The sequence below is a fragment of the Octopus bimaculoides genome, chromosome 2 (assembly GCF_046866305.1).
Source record: "Octopus bimaculoides isolate indiv1 chromosome 2, ASM4686630v1, whole genome shotgun sequence".
Taxonomy (NCBI): domain Eukaryota; kingdom Metazoa; phylum Mollusca; class Cephalopoda; order Octopoda; family Octopodidae; genus Octopus; species Octopus bimaculoides.
In genome coordinates this window covers 192,101,115-192,109,940 of record NC_142929.1, presented here as the reverse complement: position 1 = coordinate 192,109,940, position 8,826 = coordinate 192,101,115, and the positions used below count along the sequence as shown (strand labels likewise).

General features: G+C 36.4%; 1 long non-coding RNA gene across 1 annotated transcript; it reads left to right on the top strand.

Annotated features, from left to right (window-relative positions):
* The first annotated feature begins 403 nt into the window (after positions 1–403).
* On the top strand, positions 404–8,196 carry LOC149137328 (uncharacterized). The gene is made up of 2 exons (XR_016240861.1): positions 404–1,562; positions 6,689–8,196. It is a non-coding gene; the product is annotated as an uncharacterized LOC149137328 (long non-coding RNA).
* The last annotated feature ends 630 nt before the right edge of the window (positions 8,197–8,826 follow it).

Sequence of the window (8,826 nt, the reverse complement as noted above, 5' to 3'; positions counted from 1 at the left end):
GGAAGAACGTCCCTGGAAGACGATGAGAGATCTGGAAGACCTGTCACGAACGTCATCCCCGGAAATGTAGAAAAAATTCATCAGTTTGTACATGAGGACCGTCGGAGAACAACCAATGACATTGCTGATGTTATTGGTCTGTCGTATGGGTCCCTGCAAGCAATCCTATCGCCTGGGTTCTTCACGACGACGATGTACCCTGGCACCGAACTTGCCTCACTTGTGAGTTTCTCGCCAAAGACCACATATCACTCCTGCACCCGCCCTATTCCCCAGATGTAGCACCTACAGACTTCCATCTCTGCCCCAAAATGAAAATGCAGCTCAAAGGTCACCGTTTTAACACCGTTGTCGAGATCCAGAACGAATCGCAGAAGTCCTCGACTCGCTTACGGAGAACGACTTCCAGGCTGGATTCCGAAAGTGGCAAAAACGCCGAGACCGATGTATTGTTGCGCAATGCGACTATTTCGAAGGAGAGGATGTTAAAACTTAGTTAAATAACTTATCTCTTTTATTCAACGTAACTAGTCTGGGAACACTTTGATACCACCTTGTACACACACACACACATAGATATATATACACACACACACACACACACACACACACATATATATATATATATACACACACACACACACACACACACACACACACACACACACACACACACACACACACACACACACACACACACATATATATATACACACACACATATACGCACACATACATATACACTCATACATTATATATATATATATGATGCATATGCATATATAAATACATATGTATACGTAAACACTCACATTATACATACATGTGTGTATGTGTGCTGAAAATTCTACCTTGAGAGGCAAGATGCTTTTTACTTCTTGATGATGATGATGATGATGAAGGGAAAGATGAAAATGATGCTGAATAATGAGGATGACATTGCTAAAGAAGGTGACGATAACGATAACTGACGATGTTCGTGATGTTATGACGACGGCGACGCCATTATGACGACGGCGATTACGTTGATATCCTTATGACGACGATACTATGAACGGGATTATTATTATCATTATTATTATTATTATTATTATTATCATTATTATGTTGTTATGAAGATTAGTAAGCGGTGGAGGTGTTGGGAGGGTTGCTCGTAGAACAAACAAAAGCAGTATAGCCACCCTCCCCGTCTCCCAACCTCCACACACGAAATGATAAGAAACGAAATGAAAATTCGGAGAATGTCCGAAAAGTCATGAACTTGGAGGAAACTGCAATCCGGAGACTGTCAGATTAAGATTCTGTACCATTTCTGTCTTAACTGGATTTAAATAAAAAAAATATGTTTATCTGTTTTGTAACAGAACGACACACACGCCTTCGTTGTCGTCTGCCAGGGACTAACGCATGCGCACTGCACTCAACACAGCAGACTTACTTTATAATCAACCAATCGGCTCACTAAACTAGACTTGAAATGACAACAACAACAATTAAAACAATAAATTAATTACCAATGCATGCTAATTAAGCAATGAAATGGATTGATGACTGTCATTCTGGTAGTTTTTATCTTTTCTCGTCTATTTTTCGTTTCAGCCTCACTTTCTTAAATATCTAAACATGACACGCATAAACAACACACACACACACACACACACACACACACACAAAGGTGTACAGATACATTCACTCATATATTCATTTTCAAATATAAACAAATAGACGACACATATACACGCCAACACGCTCCACCATATACTATAACACACACACACACACACACACACACACCAGTACAAACAAACGTATATATACAACACTTGATAGTACATACACACATACATCCGCACGCCATCAATCACACCTACACATACATACACCTACACAGAAACCCCGCACATACATATATACACACTCCTTGCTTCAATTTCTCTCTCTCTCTCTCTAGTACCAGACCCTCCTCTCTCTACGCCCTGCCCCTCATTCAGATATAATTAAAAGGAAACAGTTTATGTAATAAATCTGTCTCAAACCATATCAGACACCGAACAGACAGACAGAGTTAAAAGTTTACTAACGATATTACGGAATAAAGAGTCCGATTCGATTCTAGGTGGTCTCCTCTCCCTCATCCCATCACTCAGCATCAAACTATTTCACTCTCTCTCTCTCTCTCTCACTCGCTCTCTGTCTTTTCCAATGTAGTCTAAGGAAAACTGTGTGTGCGTGTGTTCGTTCCAAATTGATGAATCACACTCTAGATTGTTACTCTGAGTTTCCAACTGTGAAAATACTTCGAGTTATAAAACTATGAAACTTTGTATTTTTCTCGCCTGAAGAAAGGTACTTAGCGAGAAACTTGCATAGCAACGGAAACTCAATGATCGGATTGGAACAAGCAAATCTCTCTCTATATTATAATATATGTATATATATATATATATATATATATATATATATATAGTTTGTATATTATAATTATATATATATATATATATATATATATATATATATATATATATATACATATACAATATTTATACATATAATATACAATATATATACAATATTTATATATATATATATATATATATATATATAACATACAATATTTATACATATAATATACAATATATATACAATATTTATATATATATATATATATATATATAACATACAATATATACACAATATTTATATATAATATACAATATATATATAATGTACAATATATATACAATATATACAATATTTATATATATAATATACAATATATACAATATTTATATATATATAATATACAATATATACAATATTTATATATATATAATATACAATATATATACAATATTTCGGTATTTATGGCCTTTTTCGAACTGAGTTAAAAATCCCGCCGGAATCCATTTTATCTTTCATCGTTCCAAATCGATAAAAGAAATATGAATCAAATACAGCAATTGATATTATCGACGAGTCCTCTCCCATACAATTTCTGTGGCCACATGCCCTAAGTTAAAGGTCAACAGACAGGTCTGAGACGTTGATTTTTTGGTTAATCCACAAAGTTTACAAATTATTTAGGTTAAATTTAGCGAGAGCAGACAGTGGAGTCGATCGGTGATTGGAAACCAACTGAGGATTCGATATTCATCGATAAAATTCCTCGTATGTAAAGGCAGTTCTCTCTCCAGCGTAGCAACGAAGGATTTAAGTCTATCACGAACGCCAAGGTTTATAAGGCCGGACTTTAACCCGGTTTCCATGGAGAATAAGCGGCTAGGATTACAACACTCCTGCTCACTAAACAGGACGCCACTCCGTTTCCAGGTTTACTTCCCAGAAAATGTTGGAACGCATTTACAGCTGAGTGGATTGAGGCTACATAAAATGTTTTGTTCAAAAGCACAACGCACCACTCGGTCTGGGGAATCGAAATTACGATCTCACAATCGTATGTGTAACACCCTAACCTCTGGGCCACGCACCTTCATTTAATGTTGGGAAACACGTTGATTTTCGGTTAATTTTTTAAACATATTTTATAAATCAGTTCAGTTTAATTTAGCAAGAAAAGATGGTGGAGTCGAGGGGTTAGCGGAGAACCAATTAAGGATTCAATGATTTCGTCTGCAGAATTGAGAAACAAAAACAACAATCAAAAGAAGATCTTTCGATTGTATCGAAATTGATTTCAAATTTTGGCACAAAGCCAGCAAGTTCAGGAGAGACAGATAATCGATTAAAGCGATCCTAGTGATCAATTGGAACTTACTTCATCGACCTCGAAAGGATAAAAGACAAAGCCGATCTGGGCGGAATTTGAACTCAGAACATACAGACGGAAGGAGTGCTACCAAGCAGTTTGTCCGGCGTGTTAACGATTCAGCCATTTCGCTGCCTCGCTTTCATAACAACAATAACAATCGTCAATTACATCGTCTTTTCCGGAATTTTTTGTTGTTTTCCTCCTATTTTTGATGGTTTAATTAGTTGTTGCTGTTCTTGTTGCTGTTGTTTTGTATGAGTGTGTGATAACAGCGAGTTGGTATGGCTCCAGTACATATGTTTGTTAAATAGAGCGTCCAATGACAAAACTGATAAAGGCGCGCACACACACACACACACACACACACACACACACACCTTTAGAATCAGACATGCAGACAGGACAAAGAAAAAGAGCAAGATAACAACAAAGGGGGGGGGGGGGGAGAAAAAGAAAAGGAAAAATGGGGAAGAAAAGGGAAAAGAAAAGAGTTGAAGAAAAAAGCTGAGCAGAAGAAAAAGAAATTAGATAAATAGCAGGATGGGAGACGAGGAATCGGAAAGAAAAGATAAAGAAAAACCCAAGAAAGAAGCCTCTCTTCCTCGATTCGGTCCCGTTTTAATCTGTTCCCAAGTTAAGACATCATATCTTAAAACCGATCACTTGTCCCTATGTCACGGATATATTAACCCCGAGTACGCTCGGCTGCTTCTTGCTGTCTACCTTGCTACAAATTAACTTCCCTGCTCCACCCACCCCCACTAACCCACCTAATCCATTTATCATCATCATTATTATTATTATTATTATTATCATTATCATTATTATTATCATTTATTCGTCTGTTTATTTTATGTACACCAGTCTTGATATAATTAAATATTTAATTATTTGTTTACAGCCGCCCACTTTATATAATTGTTTATTTACAATATTTATTTATACGAGTAACTGTTTACTAATTTATTTGTCTAGTTCCTTTGTGTCAGTGTGTCTGCTTCGTTCTGGACGATGTTTACTTTACTGTTAAAATTAATGTTCAATATTACTCTAGCCTCAAGGGTGGAACATTCAATGTGCTTAGGATTGTCTGCCGGTACGTCTCATTCTCACACACACACACACATTCTTTTCTACTCTAAGCACAAGGTCCGAAATTTTTGGGGAGGGGGCCAGTCGATTAGATCTACTCCCAGTACGCAACTGGTACTTAATTTATCCCCCTCCCCCGAAAGGAAGGAAGGCAAAGTCAACCTCGGCGAAATTTGAACTCAGATCGTAAAGATAGATGAAATACCGCTAAGCATTTCGCCCGGCGTGCTAACGTTTCTGCCAACTCCTCGCTGCAAACTTCAGGACTAACTGTTGTTACACTAAAGAGACTAGTGTGACATTCTGATGCAGGCTCACCATACACTTGCAACGTAGAGCTTTTCATATCGTTACACCAAACAATATAAAACAAAACCAAATAAAATACTTAAGGAAAATACATCCTTTATAAAACTCCACACAAAAACAGATGATTAAGGAAACATACTCATCAAAATATCAGCACGTGGCTACTGGTGTATAGAAAGTTTTAAAACAGTTCTATATTTAAGTGATGAGGAATTATGTACATTATTTACATTTGACGGATATTTGTCTTCATCTTGTTTGTTGTTAACACAACGTTTCGGCTGATATACCCTCCAGTTTTCATCACTACCCCATATGCCCACGGGCATATGGCGTAGTGGTTAAGAGCGCGGGCTACTAACCCCAACATTCTGAGTTCGATTCCAAGCAGTAACCTGAATAATAACATCGAAAAATACCTTAGGAATGAGAACCCAGGTTCGAAATTTCCCCAAGACACCTGATGAAGGCTGGAGGGTATATGAGCCGAAACATTGAGTTAACAACAAACAAGATGAGGACAAATATCCGTCAAATGTAAATAATGTAAAGTTTTAAAAACCTAACGGTGAAGTTTTGACTGCGGCAAAGGAATTAACATTGCCGATGCATATTGCTAAGGGTAAAAAAACTCTGGGTGAAAAAGTCTACAGAAATTCACTCAATATGTAAGAAACAACACAAACGCCAAATATATTCAGTTCTTAGTAATATGACTGTAAACGTCTAGAAACGTCAGATATGAATTTAGGGAGCTCTACTGTCCAAAACCAACCGTAAAAAATTCATTTGAAAATATAAAGGGAATTTTGAACGTAGCCGTGTGTTTAACGAAATACACACGTATGTGCATGTATATGTGTGTATGTATGACTTCTCTTTGAAAGAAAAGACCTAATATTCAAACGGTTCTTCCAACAAATTCCAAATTAACTACCAGCACCCAGATATATCTCTGCAAACGCTTTACTCGAATGGGCAATGGCGTCCACAGTATGACCGTAACTTGAAATATGATTAAATGTCTACTCGGATTGTGGTACTAAGTTTACGTATCTCAATCACCAAATTTATGTCCTTGTTAAGTCATTTAACCCATTAAGTCTCACTGTCCTATAAATAGGACACGAAATGAGGACATTAAATAAGCTATATCACATTGTCTCAGTGTCCTATTTATAGGACACCGAGTATTTCCATTTCTACTTGAAACAAAGGAGTTTTAATAATTATTTGTTTTCATTTTAACCGATTTTCAATCATCTGTAAAAATTTTAAAGTAATATTCAGAAATTTAAGAACTCTGGGACTTAATGGGTTAAAAAAAAAAAACTAATCTTGAACTGCTCAAAATCTTTATTAGAAATGTATCAACGAAAATTGTGCCTTTTGATTAGTTTGTATCATATTTCTGATATATAAATTTTGCTAATTACGTTCGTGAAATTAAGGCCCATATAATTACAAATCGTTGCTATTATGCAAAAGTGTCGTAAGTCCAAAACATTGCTTTTTCAGAAAACGAAAAAATAGTTTCACGAATCCATAGAAAAACCGTTCTGCTACACTTTGACAATTTTTGATATCTTGGCATCTGAAGCAGCTGGAGATACGATAGCTTGACCAAAAGAACCGGCTACTGCAAGCAAAAATAAATATTGAAAAAAAAAACGCATTTGGCCAAATTTGGACATACGACAGTTTAACATAACAGTAACGAAATAGATTGAAAGTGAGTTTGTGAGTACAAGGTGGATTAATGTTGCACTGAAGAATATTTTGAAAGTTTTCATCTTCAGGCAAGAATTTTATACTGTGATTCTTTGGTTACAACATTGAACTTTTAACGTCTCACTTAAGAGAGATGGAATCCGACACCACAAAAGTATTATGCAGAATATGGACTGTAAAATTACCATCCATCACCTGAATAGCAAGTAGAAGAGGAAGAAAAGAAAAAACGTCGAGCTACAAAAAAAGGTCTAGCAAAGCAGTTTATGCGATGCTCAAGCGCTTCTGCCAATCCACTGCATGTTAGTTGAGCCAGCCACCGGCAACAAATCTTCACATATACGGTCAGATGTTCAATGCACACTCTCACACACAAATATACCACTTGCTAAAATCAGAGCCAATGCTAAAAAAGCACTATAAAAATTACGATAAAGATACAGACAGGAGCAATGCAATGAATGTTTCAGAAATAGGCTGACCTTTGCTTGGAATACATGGATAAGTATACAATACCAATTGATTTCACGCTTTGTACGATAAACATGCTTTGCGATCTTCAGTTGAAAACAGCATTTAACATATATTTCTAAAATATTCACTACGTTAGCTCGTGTGCGTTCCTAACTTTAAACGTCCCACTCCGTTTAAAAGAAACGATCGTAAACAAGAAAAAATTTAATAAGGTAGTGTTATTACCGTTATTTGCAGTAATAAGGTGGTTAGCAAGTTCACACCTTTACAGGTAAAGCCTCCCTTTGGTCATGAATGACTATGTAACTGCATCTAGAAAGTTCCCCTCTGAGGCACAAGTCCGGGAAAGGTTATTTTTTAGAAAACCAGCAGTCAACCATGCATACCAGCCTCCCCTCACCACGCCAACGGAAAGGCAAAGGGACCGATACAGCTTGGCACCAGTGACGTCACAACTCATTTCTAAAACTGAGTGAATTGGAGCAACGTGAAATAAAGTGTCTTGCTCAAGAACACAACACGCAGCCCGGTCCGGGAATCGAACTCACGACCTCGTGATTGCGAGCCCGACGCTCTAACCGCTAAATCATATATATATATTGTTATATGGACTGTTAGATATGTAATTCGTCTGACGTTCCGTGTGTCATGTGGTTCGTCTGAGTTCATTGTTTCATTGTTGTTGTCTTGTGGGACTGTCGTAGTAAAATGTCATTGATATATATATGGCGGACATGACTTTTGTTTATTCATAACGAACATTGGGTGAGTGCGTTCTTTGTATGTAATTGAACAATAAATGTAATAATTAAATTGTATAACTCGTTTTGTTATCTCTGCGAGTCACCCGAGGGAAACATAACATATATATATATATATATATTTGATTCTTCATTTTTTCGATTTTCTGTATTTCATTCTTTACTATTTATTTTCGGTGAAGCGGGGTCTCAGAACTTTTGAAATTTCTAGCAAAACACATCTTTCAGTCTGCCAACTGAAGTATCATCTTATTAACCTAGATTGGTCTCGTTCAACTTAGTTCCAGTCACGACCTAACATTGTTTTCAAAGTTAAATTTTATAAATTTTTTGTCGGTTTCTGGGATTAATCATTTTAGTGAAGTAGATTTGAAGAGAGAAAAAATATGGTCTCTGGTTATTGAAAATATCTTCAACATCAAAAGTTACTCGATTTGGGGTCGAATGTGAGAATTATAAAATATGTTAGGGTTATCAAAAATTTATATTTCTATTTTCATAAAAGAGAACTCCCAAGATCTCTTCATGGAATTTTGCTGATCTCATTGTCTTAGACTGGTGAGGAAAGTATTTCTATTTGGAGAACTAGAGAATGAAATGATGGAGAAACTGCTGATCTGCTGTATCTTGGTAGTCACAGTATCAAGACCACCAGATGCAGTTATACACCGCTGGTCACAATGCGCTTCC